Source organism: Microcebus murinus, chromosome 8 (assembly GCF_040939455.1).
Source record: "Microcebus murinus isolate Inina chromosome 8, M.murinus_Inina_mat1.0, whole genome shotgun sequence".
NCBI lineage: Eukaryota > Metazoa > Chordata > Mammalia > Primates > Cheirogaleidae > Microcebus > Microcebus murinus.
Genome location: NC_134111.1, coordinates 22,848,010 through 22,872,025, shown reverse-complemented (window position 1 = coordinate 22,872,025; position 24,016 = coordinate 22,848,010).

The window sequence follows — 24,016 nt, the reverse complement described above, 5'->3', positions numbered from 1 at the left end:
TACTCTGTAACATTGAAAAAATGATATAATACTCTTCAAATACATTTGCTTATGCTTATTTCATTATTAATTTAATATATTGCTCAATTTACTTTTTCTTCTTTGTTTTTCTTTCTTTCTTTCTTATATTTTTCTTTGTTTTGTGAGAATTAACTGTACTTTCCTTATTCTGAAATATCTAAGTCATGCTTCAGTGTGATGATTATACTAGTTTTATAAAAGTAATTGGAAAGATTTCATTAAGTTTTATATTTTAGTTTTTGCAATATAATTTATACTATTAGCAATTAGTCCACGCAGGTGTAATGTTTTCACTGTTGGACCTATGATACCTGAATATTTACTGCTTTTTCACAGAATTCCTTTATCAAACTAACAACTTGGAAAAAATTTCTGTGTTGTATTTTGTTTTCAATGACACAGAGATAGGGGTATGGCATTTGGGTATATATACTACCAAATATCATAATACAATTCACATCTAATATATAATAACTCCCAAATGACATTTTTCAAAGAAAAGAGTAATCTTCAAGAATTTTGGTGATATGATTACTATTTTAACTTCACTGCTTAAAAATTTTTATTTTATAGAATGCCTTTCAATATAGGTGAAAATGTCAGATAAATGTCATTTTAGGTAGCTACCTAAGCAGTAATGTCATCTTATTTCTAACTCTAGCTAAATTAAAAAGAGTCTCTCTTTCTTCCTGATTATCAAAAGTTAAATAAGCTTCACCAGAAAGTTTAAGCATCACATTCATTATTTTTAGTGAGAATGTTGAATGTGTTTTTTCCAGCAATTATTCCAAGCAATTATATCATGACTCTTTCTTTAATTGGGTTCCTCACTCAACACCCAACATATGTACTTGTAAAAAGAGTATTTTTGGTTCATAGTGACTATTCATATCAGCCAACACTTTCTCTGCTTTACAACATGAGTCCTTGGACTTAACTAGAAATTACTATGAATATGATTTGAATCTTAATTTTATTATAATTTTAATTATAAATGGCTACATGTAAGAGTGAAAATTGATACTTTTACTTAAGCTTTGTAGACAAAATCAGATCACAATAGTATTGAGTTTAAAAACATAATGGGTTTTATATTAACAATTTTTCCAGGAAGATTCATAGTCTAGAGAATAGATAGATTTGTTCAGCTTTAGGCTTTCTTCACTTGAGGGCTATACTTTGGGGGAATATATTTTGTTTGGAACTAAAAAGAAGTACACTTTAAAGTGTAAATACCTTTACAGGTATATATTATTTGAAACAAACTATTTATAGTCCTAAATTTATTGATAAAATGAATTCAAATAAGTTAATTCAAAGAAACCAAACCATAGGAACTTGACTGGGTGTGGTGGCTCATGCCTGTAATCCTAGCACTCTGGGAGGCTGAGGTGGGTGCATTGCTAGAGGTCAGGAGTTCGAAACCAGCCTGAGAAAGAGCGAGACCCCGTCTCTACTATAATTAGAAAGAAATTAATTGGCCAAGTAATATATATAGAAAAAATTAGCCGGGCATGGTGGCGCATGCCTGTAGTCCCAGCTACTTGGGAGGCTGAGGCAGCAGGATCGCTTGAGCCCAGGAGTTTGAGGTTGCTGTGAGCTAGGCTAACACCGTGGCACTCACTCTAGCCTGGGCAACAAAGTGAGACTCTGTCTCAAAAAAAAACAACAAAAAAAACATAGGAACTTGATGTTGCTTAGTGAAGGGACTTACACACATATGTGGTATAGAAAAAACATGTAGACATTTAAGGTACTGATTGATGCTCGAAAGCTGAAAAGATAGTCACAAGAAGCTGTAGAAGAGGGAAGAAAAACATATACATTTGTTAAGACATATTTTGCTCCCAAATATGCACAAAATTATGTGCATACCTCAAATATGTATAATATCTCAAATATGTGAAAAATATGAATAATACATATATAAGAGCACATTCATTTATTAAATGTTTATCATATGCTTAGGCATTAGTGCAAAGCACTTTCTTGTATTAATACATTGTTTTGTTTATACTCAAAGAAAATGATCAGTTTTGTTAGCCTTGTTTTCATATAAAGAAATAGAGATTCATAGAGATAAGTAATTTCCTTCAGGTCATATTGCAGTAAGTAGTAAATTTGGGCTTTGAATCTGTGTTTGCCTGACTATAATGTTACCTTGCTTCTGGAGAGTTCTGAATAGCTGAGCTTTTGCTGTATAAGCAAATCTCTTATTATATCCCTTGTTAGATCATGGCTGCTTTCCTCCCCATCCTCAATCCCTTCATTTTGGTTTGGTTTCTTACTTATCATGTTCCATCTACTTTTCACCAAGTGAGAATTGACTTCCAATGAGACAGAATACCAAAGAGTTATGGCCTTATACTTAGCAACCCAAAGCTTTCTAGAGATCAGAATTGCAAAATATTAGTAAATCTGCTGCCACTTTGAATCACCATGGGTTATGGATACTTAGCAGAGCTGAGGGTCTAAACACATGTTATCACTTGCATGTTAGATTTTTAGTAGTTAAAGACCACTAGCACTGGGTGAAGCAGTGCTTCTATTAATCATTTTGTTTATCAGCTTAAATATTTGGATTTTAATTATTTGTGTGTGCATAAGCATGCAGCCTTCCCTGGGAATGCTGACTAACAAAATGCTCTTCTTGGCCTTGTCATTGTTAATGACCTAGTCTGCCTTTCCTATTTCCTAAATCCTCTTTTATCTCATTCACCCTTAACCACATTACGATCTTTATTAGAGCCCTACTCTTATTCCCACATCAACCTCAAACTACTGGCTTTAAAACTTCTTCTTGTCTGTATTTGCATACTTGCCATTTCCAATTACTCTGTATTGATCCAATTCACTTCTTTTCATAGCTCAAATTTTCTTTAATCATGACCTTTGTATTGGCATGGCCATGACCTGGGGTAGCTTCCTACCACATTCCTGAGTTACTCAACCTGACTTCCTAGAAGAAGATGTTTCTGCATGTCCATGATAATTATTTCCACTTATAAAACCACTTACTTCATATCGGTGCCTCTAGGAAATTCCCCTCATAAACCTGAGATCATAAGAATTTACCCATTTTCTTGGTTTCTAATTGAATTATTAGTCTCGCTTGTGTATAATTTAATGGGTAAAAATTTAGTTTGCCAGGAAATCAATTTTTTGAGGTACAAATTATCTTTTTATGATTTATATTTTATTTCATTTCATGTTATTTTGTATTTGTTATGAAACAATTAGTGAACTATAATTGAGCCAGCTGAGCTTACTCATACTAATAATTAATATAGATTTTTTTCATTGTGTCTTTTCCTTTGTGTAGTAGTACCATTAGCTGCATGCACTCAAAGAAAAGCTACATATTTAGAATAAAGCAAAAGGTCCTCTTCTCTGTGGCATGAATGATCTCTCCTGTTGCATGAGCCTGTGGGAGTTAAATTGAAGGGTGAGAAAACAGACCTTTAGTTCTTCACCTCTCTTATTAATAAAGCACTTGTGATCCTAGCCCAAAGAGAACATTCAATAAAGTTTGTTGGATGAATCAAAATAGGTGTTCTTTAATTTATCTGAAATAGAGTACCAATGAAGTAAATATCTGTAGAAAAGCACAGATGGAATAATTACTGACAAAGTCAATATGTTGAACTAAAAACAGAAAGTTTCAGGCATTCTAATACCTGCAATTAAAAGAATATTATCTTGTGGTCCACTGAGAAAAATGAAGGAAGTTTTAAATTGCTTTTCTAAAACTAATTTGCAAAAAAAAAAAAAAGGCATTTAAGCATTGGTAATTATTAGTCTTCTGTATTATGGTAAAATATAGCAGCCTGAAAGAACTGAAAAGAGAGCAAATTCCTTTTTACCTTAAACTTCATATTTAAAGTAAATTACACAAACTGAAGAGTAGTCCATTGAGGAAAAACCTATTGTTTTATTAGCTAGCTAAGCTCATAATTGAAATAATAGTGATGCAACTAAATGCTCTGTAAAGAACTATCGCATTTCTATGTTAGGAAAAAGTATATGAATCAATATATTGTTAACATGCATAGAGATTGTCCATTTTCTTTTCAGAGATTTTAGCATTGTATTTAGTCTGCAATTATAACTATTGGACTAAGATTTTTAGAAAGAAAAAAGGCGACTTTGAAAGATTTCATCGTCTGTCAAGGTTGTGTTTGTTATCTTTTTTTCCTGTGAGGTAATTGCATGATGAAATTATGTGTGAAAAGAGAATTTTCAGCTACTACCTTGAATAAAGGTTGGGGAAAGGTTATGTTTAGCATAACTCCATTTCCAACACATTGTTGCCCTACAGGCAAAATAATCCAATTTCACTTCTTTCTTGATTTCAGTGGGGTACTAAATCCTTAGTCTTTTATATAGTTTTTTATTTTTCCCTTATACATATTTGCATTATTTCCTTTGATTATGTGGAAAAATAAGATGATATGAATTCAATAAGATGAATGAATAAAATGATATGAATGATATGAAATAAGATGATATGAGTGATTTGGGAATCACTCAGTATTTTAAAAGTATTCTTTATTTTCTTGCACTTCTATTTCTATCACTGTGAAGTAACTACCAGTAATATTTTATTTTTTCGTGTTCAAATTTCTAAATTAGTATCTTTCTAAAATATTGCCCAATTTGACTCAGAAAGAGAAAATTAACCAAATATTTAAGTTTGGTTTTGAACCACTGAAATAATATACTGCCAATGTGGTATTAAAATCCAGACCAAGGAATTACTTCTTGGTGTATATTAATATATATATATATTTTGAGACAGAGTCCCACTCTGTTGTTGCCCAGGCTAGAGTGCCATGGCATCAGCCTAGCTCACAGCAACCTCAAACTCCTGGGCTCAAGTGACCCTTCTGCCTCAGCCTCCCGAGTAGCTGGGACTACAGGCATGTGACACCATGCCCAGCTAATTTTTTCTATATATTTTTAGTTGGCCAATTAATTTCTTTCTATTTTTAGTAGAGATGGGGTCTCGCTCTTGCTCAGGCTGGTTTTGAACTCCTGACCTTGAGTGATCCGCCCACCTCGGCCTCCCAGAGTGCTAGGATTATAGGCATGAGCCACCGCTCCTGGCCTGTATATTAGTATTAATATATTATCTTCTACACATGAATGAAGTATTCAGTTTTCCATTTGTTTACTCATTCATTCATGTGCTACTTATTTGTTGCTATATACCAAACATTATTTTACAAAGATAGCTGATGAATAATTTTTTTTTTTTTTAAGCTAGGTGTATGAGTTGAGGATCATTCTACAAAATACCTGAGCAGTTTTCCTCAAAACTGTCCAGGTCATCAAAAACAAAGAAAGTCTGAGAAACCATCAAAGCCAAAAAAGGAACCTAAGGAGGTATGGCATTCAAAGGTAATGTGGTATCTTGGATGGAATCCGGGAACTGACAAAGACATTAGGTATAAAGTAAAGAAATCTGAATAATATACAGACTTTGTTTAATAATAATCTATCAGTATTGGTTCATTAATTGCCACAAATGTACCATACCAATATATGAAGTTAATAATAGGGGAAACTGAGTGTTGGGTATATGGGTGTTTCTGAACTATTCTGATAATTTTTTTGTAAATCAAAATTGTACTAAAATGGAAACTTTATTAAAAAAAAGCTGGGAGGAATCTTAGCTATATTTAGCTCTAAACTCCTTCAAATTTTATAGAAGAAACTAAAGGGTATGGATCTTGAATAAATTTTCTAGGGTAGGAAACAGCTTATCAGTTAAATAACTAAAACCAGACAGTGACACATTCTTTGAAATAACTAAAATGAATTTATGCATTTCTCAGTTTTTATAGGAAAAACATTCTTAGTACATATTTTATGTTCATTGACCTTAATGACTCATTATAGTAACTAAGTTTGATAGGCTCTTTAACCAATAGTATCTTTCAGTGGTTTACAATCTAATTATTTTTTCCCCTGTGGTTTCCAAGTACTTTCTGGCTGTCCTTTCTTATCTTGACTCCTATCAATGATTCATTTAAACACTTTCTTTGCCTCTGCAGAATTGATGTCTCTTACCCTTGATCTCCTCTGTTTCTATTTACTTTGAAAAATTTTAACCTCTAATTTTAAGAATAGCTTTGGGATAGAGAATTCATAACAAAGTCACAAAAATATATTATCTTGTGCTATATTGATTTATTTTTGAGCTTTCCTGAAATGAATAAAGCCAAGGGAGTGATTAACAAAACTAAATATAAAACATCATTTATTTATATATTTTTAAAAATTATTTGATCCAGAAACTCAATTTACTGAGAAGGTATTAAAAACAGAAGAGGATAATCCTTTCACACTCACCATCTGGTGCCCAACTATAGTTGAACCCTGAACAATGTTGGGGTCAGGGGTTCTGATCCCTGACAGTCAAAAATCTACATGTAACTTTTGACTTCCCCAAAATTTAACTGATAGCTTACTGTTGACCAGAAGGCCTATCAATAACAATCTGCTGGTAACATATTTTATATATTAAATGTACTATATACTATATTTTTACAATAAAGTAGGCTAGAGAAAAAGATGTTATCAAGAAAATTATAATGGAGGCCAAATATATTTACTATTCATTAAGTGGAAGTGGATCATCATAAAGGTCTTGTTGACTAGGCTGAAGAGAAGGAGGAAGAGGAGGGGTTAGCTTTGCTATCTCAGGGGTGACAGAAACGGAAGAGGTAAGGGAAGTGGAAGGGGAGGCAGGAGAGGCAGACACACTCATACAACTTTTATCCAACAAAGTCTGTTGCAATGGAGACGTGGTTCAAATCTATGTTGTTCAAGGGTCAACTGTGGTTTAGGTTGATCTGAAATAAATGGCACTGGGCACCCATTGGTGACCTGGTTGAAGGACCCTACAGGCATATTGAGACTATTGTTCATGGCAAATTATGGTACTTGTAGATGTCTCCTTGGCTTCCTACTTTATATCATTTATTTTAAAAAATGCAAGGGAATGGTTGACATGCTTGAATAAATGCAAACAAAACTAGAGCTGAGTGTGAATTAAAAAGAAGAGGTAACTATAAGCTAATAAAGTAAAATCCCCAAAGAAGTATTTAAGAGGTACTAGAGTAAGTGGGGGAATGAGTTATATTTTCAGAATTTACTGTTTTGGCACAAATAATAAAGCTTCTCAAGTCTGCCAGTTCAAAATGTACCATGAAATTATAGAAATTATAGTTCACCCTTATATAATTTAATCTTACTTTAATGAACTGAATAAGATTCCAACATAGTTGAAAACCAAGGCATGGATCAAATTATACTTTAAATCAGATGAGAGTTTTACAGAAAGAGCTCACAATATGATATTAGGTAGAAAGAGTTACTCGTGTATGTGTGGAGACGCAGCACATTAAATCTATACCTATCTTGAGTGGTTTATTTTATGTCATAAAATAGTGTAGGTAGGTTGCATTGCTCCTAATGGCCATATGAAGATGAGATCCTTTGATATTTTGCAGGGAGTATAAGTAGAAAAATATTGCCGTATGTTATTAGGACCACAAACTGATAATGAGAACTGTGAAAAAGTCTGTGCCAATGTCTCAGTGACAGGATCAAATTATCAGATGGATAAAGTGAAATGGAGTGAAATCTGATAGAAGAAAGGAAAAGCTGCATTCCTTCCAACAGCTGTTTCTAACTGACCTAAGAACATGATTAAGGATAAGTAGGTGCTGACCAACCACTGTCTTGAGTAGGAAAAGGGAGAGAGAAATGGCAGCTTCGGCTGGGCTTTTAAAAAAATAATGATTTATTAGCTATCTTTGTAAAATAATGTTTGGCATATAGCAACAAATAAGTAGCACATGAGTGAATGAATAAACAAATGGAAAACTGAATACTTCATTCATGTGTAGAAGATAATATATTAATGTTAATATACAGGCCAGGTGGTGGTGGCTCATGCCTGTAATCCTAGCATTCTGGGAGGCTGAGGCAGGAGGATCGCTCGAGGTCAGGAGTTCAAAACCAGCCTGAGCAAGAGCGAGACCCCATCTCTACTAAAAATAGAAAGAAATTAATTGGCCAACTAAAAATATATAGAAAAAATTAGCTGGGCATGGTGTCACATGCCAGTAGTCCCAGCTACTCGGGAGGCTGATGCAGAAGGGTCGCTTGAGCCCAGGAGTTTGAGGTTGCTGTGAGCTAGGCTGATGCCACAGCACTCTAGCCTGGGCAACAGAGTGAGACTCTGTCTCCAAAAAAAAAAAAAAACCTTACACTTACCTTTTCAGCCACCCTAGACAAGCCAAAGACAAATGAATGAATAAATAAATAAATAAATAAGGATGTGTGTAAAACTTTCTATCCCACAGAAAATCATTAGAACCGTTCAGGGACATCTGGTTGCACTTTCATAGTAGAATGACAGAAATGGTCAACATTCCTAAGAGCCTTGTAAAATGGGATCTGTGATAATTTATGTCCTGTTTCAAATCCTCTTTATGTGTGGGTAGCTTCGAATTTGCTGATCGTGTGCAGATAAAATCAGCAGGTTGAAAGCACTGTTAGGTTACAAGCCTGTCTGTAAAATTTCCTTGATAATAAGAGGGAAAAATGTCAAAATAAAGGAACTTTGTGGCAATTAAATATCTTGGTAGATGATACCCTTCCACTAACCAGATTTTGGGACTATTATGAAGACTTTGGTGGTTAGTCTTTATCTCATAAATCATTATGGCAATTTGCCTCTTCACAAATGGGCAGACACAATTGTCTGGTAATAACAGCTTCAGCACCCATGAGACAAAAGTGCCCGGCATGGCAGAATTCTCCTTGCTGAGCTTTTGCTCCATTTTTAGGCCCAGTGAGCTAAGTTCTTTCTTTCATGCTAATGGGGTTTCGAGTCACTCAGGTATTTAAAATATTACTTTTAGATTAAAGAACTGGAAGAGATAATAGATTTGACATTTTTGAAATTACCTTTTCTAGATGTGCCCCCAAACTCATCCTGTCTAATGCGGATCTAAATAAAAATCTGAAGCACTTTCTCAGAAGAATCACTGATATTAGCACTGTTTAGGGACAGTTGGAAGGAGAAATTTGCAACAAATTATCATTAAATGCCTTATTCCAATCAATAAGAGGGTAAATATGGGGGGGAAAGAGAGATGTTTTATGGCATTCAACACTCCCCAGACACCCTAACTCTGAGATAGGTCAGGTGAATCAAGACCCTCACCTCAGCCACCCTAACCTTCTCCTTCACTACCCAGTATTGGCAGTCTGAACCTCGCCCAGCCTTGTCCTGGAAGAACCATACCCTTTCCCTCATGCTCTCCCTCTCAGATAAGGTTCCTCAGGGAAATCACATGGATACATTTGTAAAGCCTGCCGCTGCTTTGTCAGCGCACCCAATCCCAGGGAGCAGGCGGCAGGCGAGGAGTGAAGCAGAAGCAGGGAGGAAAGGACAACACATACCAGGATGCAATCTCCAAAGTCCACCGTTTGGTACTGAACATGACTGATTGCTCAAGCTCGTAGGATCCTCTTCTGAGAAGCTTTACAAAAGGCTGCTGCTGAGTGCCATCGTCAGACCTTACTGGATCTTTGGTTTAGGCAGCAAGCATCACCAGCTTTCAAAACAGAAGCTTAGTAACTAAAAAATCTGTTGTCCCATATTGCAGACACACTAGAAATTTTACAACTTTATCTATCCTTCTGGAAATTAAATTTTCCCCATTCCCATTTCACTCTTTTTTAAAATTTTGCTTTCCCCACCCCCCAAGTCCTTGTTCTGATTCCCTACATAAATAACCACTGGTTCATATGTCCATTTGGCTTTCTTTTTATGTTCTTTTTTTTTTTTTTTTTTTTTGAGACAGAGTTTTTCTCTGTTGCTCAGGTTAGAGTGTTAGAGTGCTGTGGCATCAGCTTAGATCACAGTAACATCACGCTCCTGGGTTCAAGCAATCCTCCTGCCTCAGCCTCCTGAGTAGCAGGGACTACAGGTGCACACCACCACTCCTGGCTAATTTTTTTCTATTTTTGGTAAAGACAAGGTCTTTCTCTTGCTCAAGCTGGTCTCTAACTCCTGAGCTCAAGAGATCCTCTGCCTTGGTTTCCCACAGTGCTAGCTTGAGTGCAAACTTGAGACCCTGAGCCCGGACTATTTAGCTTTCTATTTCGATCTATACAAATTGACTTTGTAAATCATTTTTAATGTTCCTCACCCATGCCAGGTTTGTGCACAGTTCCTTATAACCAGAATGCACCAATTCTGATGTCCTTTTTATTTGCTTACTTGAAGCAAGAGATATCCTCCCAGGTTCCTGTTGTGTTCTAAGACAAAATCTTCAAGATATCTCTCGATAGGTGGCTTACTTGCATAATACCTTTTAACTACTTCAGTTGCATATGTATGTCACTTAGCCATTTATAAATTACTTTCATATGATTTTTTAGCCTTCACAATAAATTCAAAAGTTAGATGTCATCATACACAGTCCAGATATGTGTGAAGATTTGGACTCAGATAGACTAAGTGGATTCTCCAAAGTCACATAGTTGTTGATTAAGAAAGTATAAGGATTTGGAGCAATGTTAGTTTGACAATCTTATTTACTGTCCTCTGGGAAGTGAGAAACAAATGATATAGCTTTGGAAAAATTTAATGAAATCACCATGTCTCAGATTAAAACATGGTATTGGAGAATGAGAAACTCCATTCATCACCAGGTGAAGTGGATTTAGGGATGAGATCTTCTTTTGTAAGTTACACAGCACATTTTTTAGGATAGATCTATGTGACTGACCATGCTGATCAGATAAAGCAGATGATCATTTAAGTCCAGCAACAAAATGAAATGTGGCTGTATGTTCTGCTACTATAGAAATGTAAGAAAGCTGTTGCCTGTTGGAAGGGAACTCAAAAAATAAACAAATAATGCTGTCTCTATTAACACTAGCAAATGAGAACAGAAAATAGATGACTTCGAAAACCACACTTTTTAACATACCATATGAATGATGCAAATTCCTTGGGGGTGAAAAAAATTAGCAATCTGTTCATATTGGTTGCCAGAAAGTTCTTGAATTTTAAATACAAATACTTCTATTGTGACTGTGAAGGCTGACAGAGCTGTATGTCTAAAATGTTATCTAGAATAACCAGTGAGTCTATTCCAAGATAGCAAATATTCTGTACCCCAATATACTTATCAATGCAAATATACTACTGGGGAGTGATAAATATTTCCTTGCCAACTTTTTTTCTATAATGTTCTTATGAGCTTTATGCAAGAGTATTTATTACTCCAAATTTAGAAAAGCCTTAAAAAATAAGTGCTAGATGGAGCAAAAGATTAGCGGCAGTAAGATAAATCACCATCATTTGATCATTTATCTTTGGAAATGGTAGTGATATCCTTAGTGCCATTCCATGTGAGGCACATTCAAAATATTCCCAACATATTAAGATTTCCAAATGAAACAACACCCCTAAATATAAAATCTTTTCTTTTTACTCTCCTTACCCTCTAATTTTATGTGTATTTGGGCTGTCTAATTAGAAATATGTGCATTTAGATGACAAACTGTTATTTATTTCTGGGTGTAACATTTCAAGTGAGATTTGTGTTTAAAGTTTAAATGAACACTGTTATTATATTAGGGGGAGTGCCTGATTTGAAATGAAGTATTGACTTTCTGGAAACAGAAAGAAAGTAAGAGCAAAAATCAAGTCAATAGGAGATCTGGACTCACTGAGCAGTGAGAAATGCCAAGACCACATTCCCAGTCTGAGAAAGCGAATGGGAGAAGCACAGAGACAGACTGATGCTTTTCTCTATCCAAAGGTATCTGCAATACATCCTAGAAGCAAGAAAATGATAGAATCTGAGAGAAAGAAAGTTCATAAGTCTGTGTAGCAGGAAAGCAATCAAATTAAACATCACAGTTTAATTTGTTAATACCCAATATTTTTAAACATTTTTTTCAAATGATCAAAATTTGTGCTTGTGCTTGTATGTGTGTGTATGTCTGTGTATATGTGTGTGTATGTGTGTTGCAGTGGGCTAGGAATATGGAAGAACAAAGCCACATGCCTGCCTGAAAGAGTTTATTAATAAGTATGGGAGAGAGACATATTCACAACATGCATAAACATTATTGTAAATATCATGGGAAAGGACCACATACAAAGATGTGAAGGATTAGAAAGGTGTCTTTGAAAAATAATGTCAGACTTACACTAATAAAATGATCATTTCTTAAGGAGAGAAATGTCTTTTCTCATATTTCTGCTTTGGTGTCACTGTTTTAATAATTGTTCTTTTTGGATATGATCTCAGTGAAATCACAATGCTAAACTTTTCCTTAACCAGAGTTATTTAGAGAAACATTGAGCTTTGCTGGTGAATCTATGATCATCACATATTGGTGGTAGCAAGTGGGACTTATATTTTGACTATAAAGTAGATAGAGGATCCTTAGCTTTCCTTAAGAAGTAAGTAGTTGTGCAGACAGGCAACTCAGTGGTCCCTGAGAAAGACTAAGCTACGAGTGGGCCCACCTATGGAACAGCTGCTTAGAGGTAAGAGTGGTGGGCAGGGGTGTTGGATAGGAGTATGTTGTTTTGTTTGTGATACCTACTGGTTAACCAGAGAAAGCCTTTTCAATATTGCTCTGAGTTGGCTTTTATTTCCTTTTTTAAAACTTGAAATCCGATAAGGCTTGCCTAATCATCCCAATTCATGCACATATGAATAAGTAAAATCTTGTTAATGTGTGTGATACATAGCATTTGACAGGGTTTCCAGGAATTTAGGATGCTATTCAGAAATTTATTAGATATGTTATACCTATAAAAACATCTAATTTATTTATTATTAACTGTTTCTCAGCTGTGTTACTAGAAGGAATTATTAGACTGTCCATGGTAAACTAAAATCAATTTATTTGATTTTAAAACATCTTTTTTCTCTCTCTTTTTTTCCATTTTCCCTTTCCTTCCTTCTTTTCCTCTTTTCTTTTCTTTCCTTTTTTGTTACCTTTGAGATAATTTGTCTTCTATAAAAAAAATGACTCTAAACATCAACATCTGGTTACCATTTCTCAGTCCCAGATAATTTGAGGATTTAAAATGTTTGAATTCCAGTACAAGAGATTTTTATCAAAGAATGCATATTTTGTGTTCATGAGAGGAGACTGATATTTGAGGAGCTATGATTAGGAAGAAGAATGAGACTACAGAGTGTGGCTATAAGGTCAGAAAGATGCTAGTTAGTGTGACTGCAGCCAGAAACTGAAGGAGGGGAAGATGTTCTCCAGACTGAGTGGCTAATGGAGATCCATGACCAATGGTCCAAAATTAGCCACTGGCCCCTGGCTGCCTGCCTATGCCACGGCTGCCTGCCTATGCCACAGCTTCCTGAGTTTTCTTTCCTTCTTTTGTAGAACTCTGTGGCTCCTTGACTAGCACATGAGGCCACCTCTTGGGGTTGTCTGAACTCTTCTTGCTGACAGGGGAAGGCATTTCTGCAGCCCTGCCTCAGGACTTCCTCTTAATCTTCAGGGGACCTCTCACCCTGTTGCACATGGATTTCTTCTTTCAACAGGTAATTACAAGAAAATGTCCATGTATGATATTGTAAGTTATTTGCTATGAATAAGTGGGTCAAAAGCAGAGGTGAAAAACACTAGTCCTTGAATGCTAAATCTTGTTGAGGTTTAAGGATATCGTCTTGCATGGATTTCTGTTAAGTGGAAATGGCCTCATAGCAAGAGATTAATGTTGCATACATAGAGGTTGCTGAACCCAAACGACCTTAGGAGGAAGTCATTCTTCACATGCAGCTATCCAAGTTGCCACTTCAGAATGCATTTTCATCTAAGTGGTGGCTGCGTTACAGGACACGTTTCCTCTAACTTCTGCAACCAGAGACACAAATATTTTCTAATTAATATTTTTTGTGGCCAATTTAGTTTTTCTGACTCCACCTCGTCAAGGAACAAGGTTTATCACTCAGTTGGTGATCTACTTTCTTGCCAGGATTGTTACCTGTGGGCTGAATCCCACACGCAACCAGTGGGAAACACGCTGCTAGGCTAAAAGCCAGGGGTCACAGGCCAGTATTCTTGTCTATTGTTCTATAATCATTCTTAAACAGTGTCCATAGTTCTGTGTGAGTAGGCAGAGAGAGAAGAGTAGACCCGACGGGCAGCTGTGGCAGACAAATTCATCCCGGCAGTCACTGTTGTGCAGAATGGCCCATGTAGCTGATTTGAGCCATATTTGATTTGGCAAACTTCTAAACCAAATGATTACAAACACTTTCCCCCGTCGTAATCAAAATATAATCTACATGTATCAAAGAGCAAACATTACTACATACAGTCTACCAAATAGAAATAGAGCATTCCTAACATCACCAGTATTTCTTTTTTAATCACATTCTTCCCAGTACAAAATTTTTCAGTAACTTCCATATGTTCGCATTCATTTATAAATTATATATAAAAACTTGTTTGTAATGTTGATCATAAAGCATTCCTAAAAATATAAATTTGAAGCATGATAAACTATCAAAGAAAAGAAAAGCTATAATATTTTTCTATTGTACCCCAAAGGATTATGGCCTGGAGAACACACTGTTCCCTTTGGAACTTGTCTGTGTGGGTCATCGTGCACACCTACTTATTCCTGTCTTGGGGATTTCCAGGTGGGGACAATAATTGTCTTCTTGGCTATGCTGTATGTTCTTGCTTCATTAAAACATTAAAACGTTGTTGATTTCTGAAATTTGCTATGTAGATGTTCAGAATTCATGAGTCCTGCATATATCTTTTTTTCTTTAACTTCTACAGCTTAGAAAACAGTTGTGTAGATCTGGAATGTTTGTTTCAAACTCTCAGACTTATTTCAGCTCTGGGGCCAACTTCTCCTAGTCTGCCTTGTCCAGTAGTTGCCAATAAATGGACATGGTATAAAATATTTGCAACTTGTTATGTCACAAGTGAAAATCTCAGGTCCTCTGTCTCAGTGTAAGCTGTTACATTATGTAGTGTGGATCTTTTTGGCATTAACATATCATTATCCTCTACTTTTAAGTGATATAAAGTTTTGTAAGTATCTGTGGGAGAAAAACAAAGATGGTATATATTTGTATACAATCCTGACATGGAAGTATGGTTTTTCAAAATATAAAGTTACAGAGTCTGCCATTGGAAACTTGTACTCACATTCAAACATGGTATGCTCAGCATTTTTCCTTCTATGAAGACTGAATCCCAGGTTGACCATTCTTCTGGCATGCTGTCATAGTATTAACATAACCCCATTATGCTTTTGAGATCTAGAAATTAGAACTGTTGATCTGTTCTTAGTTGTCCCATTGTATGTGTGTGTATATGTGTGTGTGTGACAGACAGTCATAATGTTAATACTATTAGATTTTTCATTTTGAGGTAATTTCAGGCTTAGAAAGTTGAAAAAATAGTACTTACAATTTTCTTACAAATTTCACCCAACTTTCCCAAATATTAACATTTTGCAAAATCATAGCCAATTATCAAAACCAGAAATTACCATTGATGCAATGCTACTGGCTAAATTATAGACTTTGTTTGAATTTTATTAACTATACCCATAATGTTCTTATTTTCTAGGCCTGGGATCTGATCCTGTCTCACACAGTTATTACATCACTTGAGTGTCTTTAATCTATAACAGTTCCTCAGGTCTTTCTTTATCTTTCAAGACTACTTTCCAACTGTTTTGTAAAATGTCCCTCAAAAAATTGGGTTAGACGTGTTTTCTTATGATTAAATTCAGTTTAGAAATTTCTGGAAGGAATAACACATAAATGACATTTTTTTCCTTTCTCAATATATTATATGAGAAAGTACATTATGTAGGTATTTTCCATTATTTGTGATGTGAACTACCTTAAATAGATATTCAGAGAAGTTTCATTCTCTTACCACTCCTTCTACCATATTCTCATTTCTCATTCTTTCCAGCCCATTCTCACTCATCACCTATAGGCAAACAAGCTCATTCACTCGTGTTTGTCTTCTGTATTGTTTTTTTATTTCTTTTCACAAAAGAGAATATATATATATATATATATATATATATATATATATATATATATCTTTCTGTCTTATGTGACAGAGAACATATTGTAGTCTCATTTACACTTTTGTTTTTTTCAATCTTAATTGTTTTACCCTGGAAATTACTACATATCAGTTCATAGACATCTTCCTCATTATTCTTACAGCTGCATTTACATTGTGTTTATTGTTTACTCAACCACTATCCAGTTTATGGGCATTTAGATTGTTTTCAAGATTTTGCAATTACAAACAATGTAGCAATAAATAACTTTGTTTATGTGTATTTTTTTTTTTTTGCTGGAGATGTATCTTCATAGATCTTCATTTTCAATGTGTCATATACTAAATCTGTATCTTTCTAGAATACATGCTTTCCCTGTGGAAGTTGTGGCAAATTTCCAGACTTGGCATCAAGTAAATTTGGTGGCTTTCAAAAATAATATTCATCTAACATGAATGTGTTTTATCACTCCCAGGAATAGCCATAAGATATCCCACTGCCACAAAATGTATTCCAAACATGAAGTTCAGAAATGTTTTCATCAATGAGAGCAAAAATAAGATGTGTATAGAGTTTCCCAAAGTAAAACATTACTTAGCAAGTATGAACTTGCTACGTTAATGCATAATTTTAAGTGATTGCTACTAATTTTCCTTATGATATGCCAATTGTTTTGTAAAAGTATTTTTTTTAATTTAAAAAAATGCTAATTCCTCCACACATATAAGGCTAAAATAGTCTGGTTTCTCTTCAGATCGAATAAAATCGTTTGCCTTTCACTAAAAAAAAAAACAAAAAAAAAACGCTCAATATATGTTCAGAAATGGGGGCAGGCTAAGCTAAATATATTGCTCACTTTTGTCATCTATCACTTCAGTTCACATTCAGAAAAATTACACAAAAGCATATTGGGTCTCCTTTTATGTTTTGCCAACTAAATTTACAGTCTTGTCCATGTTTGGGCAAATAGAGCCAGATTGTCTCAGCTTTATTCCCAATTCATGTTCATTGAACTACAGCAAGGCTCTACATCAAAATAGACCATAAACATGTTTCTTCAAATGTAAAACAGAAGTAATTATATTCTGCACAGTAAGTAAGAAAAGATTAATGAGGTAGTGCCAATAAAGTATTCATTTAAGAAGCTTTGAAAAAAAATAAAAACACCATTTTCATGATCCCTAAAAACATAAAATTAGGGAGCTTCCCAAGGAAGAAGTCGAATCTTTTATTTTCTTCTTCTTGTCAAGAACAAGTTCTTGTGAATTATATCCCACTATTATTTTTCTTCCATATTTAGTGCCTTATTTTCAGTCTTAGTTTTCCCATATCTTTTGTGTTAAACATTCTGTTTTGTGCCTTTCTTCAAACCTTCTTGTCTTTGTTTTATCTTTCTCATGACCTCTCTGGGCTTCAAAAAGTGAAGCAAAATATTTCTCTATTCCAATTAGTAAACAATTTATTTATTTCTAATTTACATTTGATTTTTTATGGAACAAAGGGCCTTGCTTTGTGTTTCATACTTTGAAAAGTCCCATCTCTGTTTATAATGTATAATAAATAATAAGAATTTTTGAGACACATGAATTTTCAATATTCATTTATTTTAAATTAGCCAACTAAATAAGAGCATTGAAAACCTGCACATTTTTGTAACTATTCTCTATCAGATGTATGTAATCTACATATCATTATCAAAAAATTTTTGGTTGCTGTCAGAAAGAAAACATTTTTGAAAAGATAATCTAAGAACATTCACATAACGTTATGTCAGAAAGCACATTATTTTATTCTGGAAACATCCACTACATTCTTCATATGATTCCTCAGAAAAATCTCAAAACATACTAAAAATATTTTTGCAAGTGTTCAATAAACAGACAAAGGATGGTTCAAGTGTGTGTGCATGTGTGTGTGTGTATGCATGTATAAAGTAGAAGGCTAGAAATGACAGTTTGTATGTCACTTTCAACATCTTCCTCCCCTAAGGGTTAATCAGTTCTAAGAAACTGAATCCTATTTTTGTTGCCAGATTAATAAAAACAGCCATACCTGTTGCCCAAGGCACTATTATTTCTTCAGACAGCCACAGTGGGGAAAGAGAGGTTTCTTTTCTTTTCTTACCTAATTAAAATGAAACAAATGAGCTATAATAGAAATCATAAAGTCACCATAGGATATTTCCTTGGGCTATCAGCTTTCCCAGATGGTCATTAATACCCAGATTATAACACATAACAATTCTCATTATTCCTTGCTATGTACCACATCTTGAAAACAGGGTTATTAAATATTTGGAAACTGGCTAATATCATTGGAAAAATAATCATATGCAGTGGTTTAAAGATTGATTTGTTAGAATTGAAGAATATTTGGGACCCCAAAAAACAAATATAGAGGGAAAAATATTATTTTAGGAGACAATAGGCAAAACTTAGTGTTTGGGGAGGAATATTAGTGGTGTCAGTCAGTTGGGTATGAATTTACTGCTGCCAGGGGAGCCTTTACTTGCTTTGTGCTTTTGAAATACAGGAAAGGAGGACCACAGTCTTTGTGTTTAAGATCTGATAGCAGGTTAACAGTGTGTACCTGTGTACAGTCAAGAGTTACATGGAGTGTTGAGGAGACTCAAGTGTGTAGTTAAAGCTGTCTCCAAAAGGTTCTATTCATCCCCACCTCTAAATAAGTGGGAATCCAAAAGTCAAAAAATAATATTACATAAAAATTTGACTTAAAAAAGGGAAAGTTTTAGAAAACTGCCTGCATGTATCCTATAATTTATTGTGTAGAAATTGGTTATGATGTTTGCAAACACAATTGAATTTAAAAGTTAATAAAAAATCTGCATGTAGAGATTACTACAATAAAAATAAGAGAAAGAAGGTGTCTTTAAATCTGTGATTCTTTATTTACATTTATTTAGAGGTATATATGTCTATCTAAAGAACTCGGTAGCATCCATCATACTGAAATTGCTCAACATTAGCTATTAGCACTTGGAAACCATTCCCCACTATTGTGGTTCTTAAATGCCTTCAATATTTCACACACTGAATTCAGAAATGCAATTAGCAACCTGAATAGCATATCAACATTTGATAATTGCACCTAAAATATAGAGGAGATTATGCAGTTTTACTTTGAAAAGGCTATTCCTTTATTCACTCTCAGAAAATTTCTATTCTTTGTGCCATGTTTTATTTTCCTTCTTTATGCAAAAGTGATGGTGCTGAATGCTAACGAATTGATTCTCGGTCAAATCTCAAGCAGTTATTTTCAAGTAATTAGTTCAGGCTTTTGTGTTTCTGGCATTCTGCAAACATTTTGCTTGGATTCCTGATTTATCTTTCCTTAATAAATCAGCTGCTAACCTTTAATAGGTACTCATCCAAGGTAATATAAAAAACAGGACAAATTTGTCTTTTTTGAATGGGCTAGTAGCAAGTTTGGACAGTTTTTTAGACTTGAACACTTTCTGTGGGTATCCTGGAAAATTAGCCATTTGTCCAGAGAACAAGAATGCTGACTCTAATAGGCATGGCTCACATTTCCACTTACACCCTCCCAGTGCTGCTATTTCTGGTGGGTAGAGTGGTCGGGAAGTTCACCAAGATTCCAGGTGTCATGGACCATCAACCTCTTTTTGTTCTCCTGGGTATGTTCTACCTATTGTGATGCAGTGCTGTCGCAGTTTCCGTTTTTCTGTTCCTGCTGGCTGCTGCCCACACCATTCTTTCCATAGCTATTACTTAAGAACAGGACTTAAAGGGTATTTTACACTAACCTCTAGACTACTTTTCCCTGTTGAGATTCTGAAGATTAACTCCGGAAAGACCACAGATAATCCTTGCAAGCAGCAGAAAGAATGTTCCTTTATTGGTATTTCAATAACTTAACAATCCATGAATGATAGACACCTTTGGAAAAACATACTATTTTAGATGTTTTCCTCAAAGTAGAGGGAACACAATGGATATCTACGATTAGTGAGATTCATTAGCCTCAGGAGAACTAGCCGTTTTACCGAAGAGTCTCAGAGACCTAAAAACAAGATTTTCTATTATTATTAAATGGGTATATTTAAACCTTCCATTTTTTCCATTTTGTAAAGTCACTATTATTTCTATATCAGCACTGTAGAGTACTGTCAACCTTTAAACTTTTTCATTCATCACTACTTTTATTCAATAAATTGTTGTAGATACTTTTTATATGGCAGGCACTATATTAGGCACTGAAGTATAGATATCAAGAAGACATAGGTTATGCTTTCAGTAAGTTCATGGTCTGGTGGACACACAAGTAAGTAAAGCAGTCATTATAGTACACTGATACCTGCAATAACAGAAAATATGCACGGGCATGACAAGATCATATATGAGGAACATGCAAAAATCAAACTATAGGGGAAAAGGGAATAGGTGATCAAGAAGAAACCTATCATTCAGAAGAGGCAATTTAGGGAATTGAATTTCAAATGATAAGAAGGAAAACAGAGAAATAAGATTTCACTAAGAGGTTAGAGCATCTAGTATCAAGATACAGAGTTGGTATAAATCATGGAGGTGTTTGCAGCATAGCAAAATAATTGATAGCAAAAATCTCAGATTAAGAGTCTGTGGGTAAGATTAAAACAATGTGCAAAGGACCTGACCAGACATTTCTCCAAGGAGATTTGAAAATGTTCAACAGACACATGAAAAGATGTTCAACATTACTAATCATAAGGGAAATTAAAATTAAAACCACTATGACCTATCACCTCACACCTGTTAAGGTTAAAATGACTATGATCAAAAGACAATACATAAGAAATGTTGGCTAGGATGTAAAGAGAAGGGAACCCTAGCACACTGTTGGTGGGAATGTAGATTGATACAGCCATTGTGGAAAACAATATGGAGGTTCATAAATAAACCAAAAAATAAAAGTACTATATGGCCCAGCAATCCCTCTTCTGGGTACATACCCAAAGAAGATGAAATCACCACCTCATAAAGTTATCTATATTCCCATATTCATTGTCATATTCACATTATTCACAATAGCAAAGATGTGGAAACAACTATAGTGTCCACTGATGGATGAATAAAGAAAATATGGTGTATGTGTGTGATTAAGCCATAAAAAGAAAAATGAAATCCCATCGTTTACATCAATAAGGTTGGAACTGGAGGACATTATGCTAATAAGCCAGACACAGAATGAAAAATATCGTATGATATTGCTTATATGTGGAATCTAAAACAAAAAAGGTCAAATTTCAACTACATAGAGATAGAGAATAAAACAATCATTACCAGGAGCCATTTTACTGTCTATATGTATCCCATAGCATCATGTTATAAGCCTCATACATACCCAATAAAATTTATTTAAAAAAATAAATATTAAAATAGAGAATCCCAAAACAACAAATATTGATGTAGATGTAGAGAGATAGGAACACTTATACATTGCTGGTGGGACTGCAAACTAGTACAACCTCTATGAAAAGTAATATGGAAATACCTCAAAGAGCTAAAAGTAGAATTACCATTTGATCCAACGATCTCACTACTGGGTATCTACCCAAAGGAAAAAAAGACATTCTATAAATTAAAAAAAAAAAAAAAATCTGCACTCAAATGTTTATAGCAGCACAATTCACAATTGCAAAGAAGCGGAAACAACCCAAGTGCCCATCAATGCATGAGTGGTTTAATAATACGTGGTATATGTATACCATCGAGTACCACTCAGCCATAAAAAAAAAATGATGAACTAATACCTTTTGTATTACCCTGGAGGGAGCTGAAGCCCATTATCCTACGTGAAGTTTCACAAGAATGGAAAAACAAGCACCACATTACTCACCATTAAATTGGTACTAATTGATAAAAACTTATGCTCACATATGAAAGCAATATTCATTGCTGGCAATATTCATTGCTGGTATTGGGCTGGCAGGAGTTGAAAGGAGGATGGATAAACTCACAACTAAATGGTGTGGTGGGCACTGTGTAGGGGGTGATCACACTTGTAGCTTTGACCCAAGAGGTGTAAAGGCGATTTATGTAACCAAAGCCTTTATACACCCTTAATACTCTGAAATAAAAAGAAAATTGGGGGTAAAAGAAAAAGGGAAAAAAAATCACTAATGTGAGATGGTTACCATAAAAAGGTGATCTAATTTCAGGCTGCATTGATGGAAATAGATAATATCTTCTAGACTTTGAGGTAAGAAAAGATTTATTAAGACACAAAAGGTATTAAGAAAAAAGGAAAAGACTGAAAAAATTTGAAAGTTAAAAAAAAGAAAGAAAGAAAGAAAAAGAAAAGAACTCTAGTCCCAAAGGAAGAATACACAGTTTAAAAAAAAAGTCTCTGGATTAAAATTTTGGTCTTACATATGTTATGTAACCTTATACAAGGTTACTTCACTCCCTTTCATATATTTGTTTCCTTATCAGTAAAATAAGGAAAGTAATTGCACCTCCAAATAAATAAATGAACTAATAAAATAAATGTCACCACCTCTACCTCCAACCACCCAGGTTTCTATGGAAGTCTCTGGATGACCATAAACCCCAGAAAGAGGTTTTAAAATTGGGAGAATAAAATGAATAAAGGCATATTTGTGATTTATAAATACCAAAGTCATCATCCAAAGGTGAAATAAAGAATGTAAATGAGCATAGATCAATTTTTCCTTCCACTCTTGACACTAAAACACTTACAGCTTTGGAGGAAAACTACAGTCAGATTATGTTCTAGAGTTCTTAGCAAGTGCTGAGAAATACAGGGAACTTCAGAAGAATAGAATCCTCCCCTTGAGGCCTTTAACTTTGGGGAATTTGAAGAAAGGAAATAGGCAGTGCTTCACAAAAACTGTGTGTGGCCCTGATAATCAAATGCCTGATGAAAGTTTCTTGGGGCAGAGTGATAGCCTATTAGTAGCCCTCAGTTTCTAAAAAGCGTAGTACATGACCATTCCCACAGGTTCTGAATGAGGTGTCATATTTAACAGGAAAAGAAGGAGGCAGAGAGGACAGAAAGACATGCAGAGAGAAACAAAGAGGGCACAGAGCACAATTACAAGAGTTGGCTTGGAATATTAATGTCACAAAAAGGTCACTTTTCAGAAGGCCATGAAATAGATAATTGCCCCTAGAAATTGGAATAGTACATGACTTTCCATGGTCCTCCATTATTGGAAAACTACAGGAGCCAAATCAGCATCCATGGGCTGTCCAAGTTGCCTAAAATGGATTTGTTTACCTCCTGCTCAGAATCAGAGAGCACGTTTAGAATTAGAAGGCCAGTATGGATCTGAAGCAGATGGACACCAAGAAATAGAAGTTCTCCCTCCTAAAACATGGTGGTAGCAATTGGGTAAGGCACCCTTGTCATCCTCACTTAATCTCCCTAACGTTAGACTCAACTTTAATGTTTGCAAAAGGTGAAGGAATGCAAATAAATAAATGAATGAATAAATAGATAATAAAAATTTAAGGGTTATAATTGCTTATGTGTCTGAAATATAAACATGAATTAACTGACAAATCTCTAAATTGGACTCAGTTAACATGGGAGTGATTGAATTGATTCTGAATCAGATAGATGTAGTTTAGAATAAAAAAATCAAATTGAATTATAAGAAAATAAAGTTAAAAATTTGCACAATGGCATTTGCGACTATGAATGCCTGTACCCCCTACGTAATAAGGTATTTGAACTTCTTCCTAAGGGCAATTAGATGCCATTGAAAGATACTAAGCAGAGAGGTGGCATGATCAGATTTTTATTTTAGTAAAAAATCACTTAGGGAGAAAATTAATTGGATTCAGTGGGAGGAAAAGCAGCAGGGCAAAGATAAGGAGCTAGTTACAATAA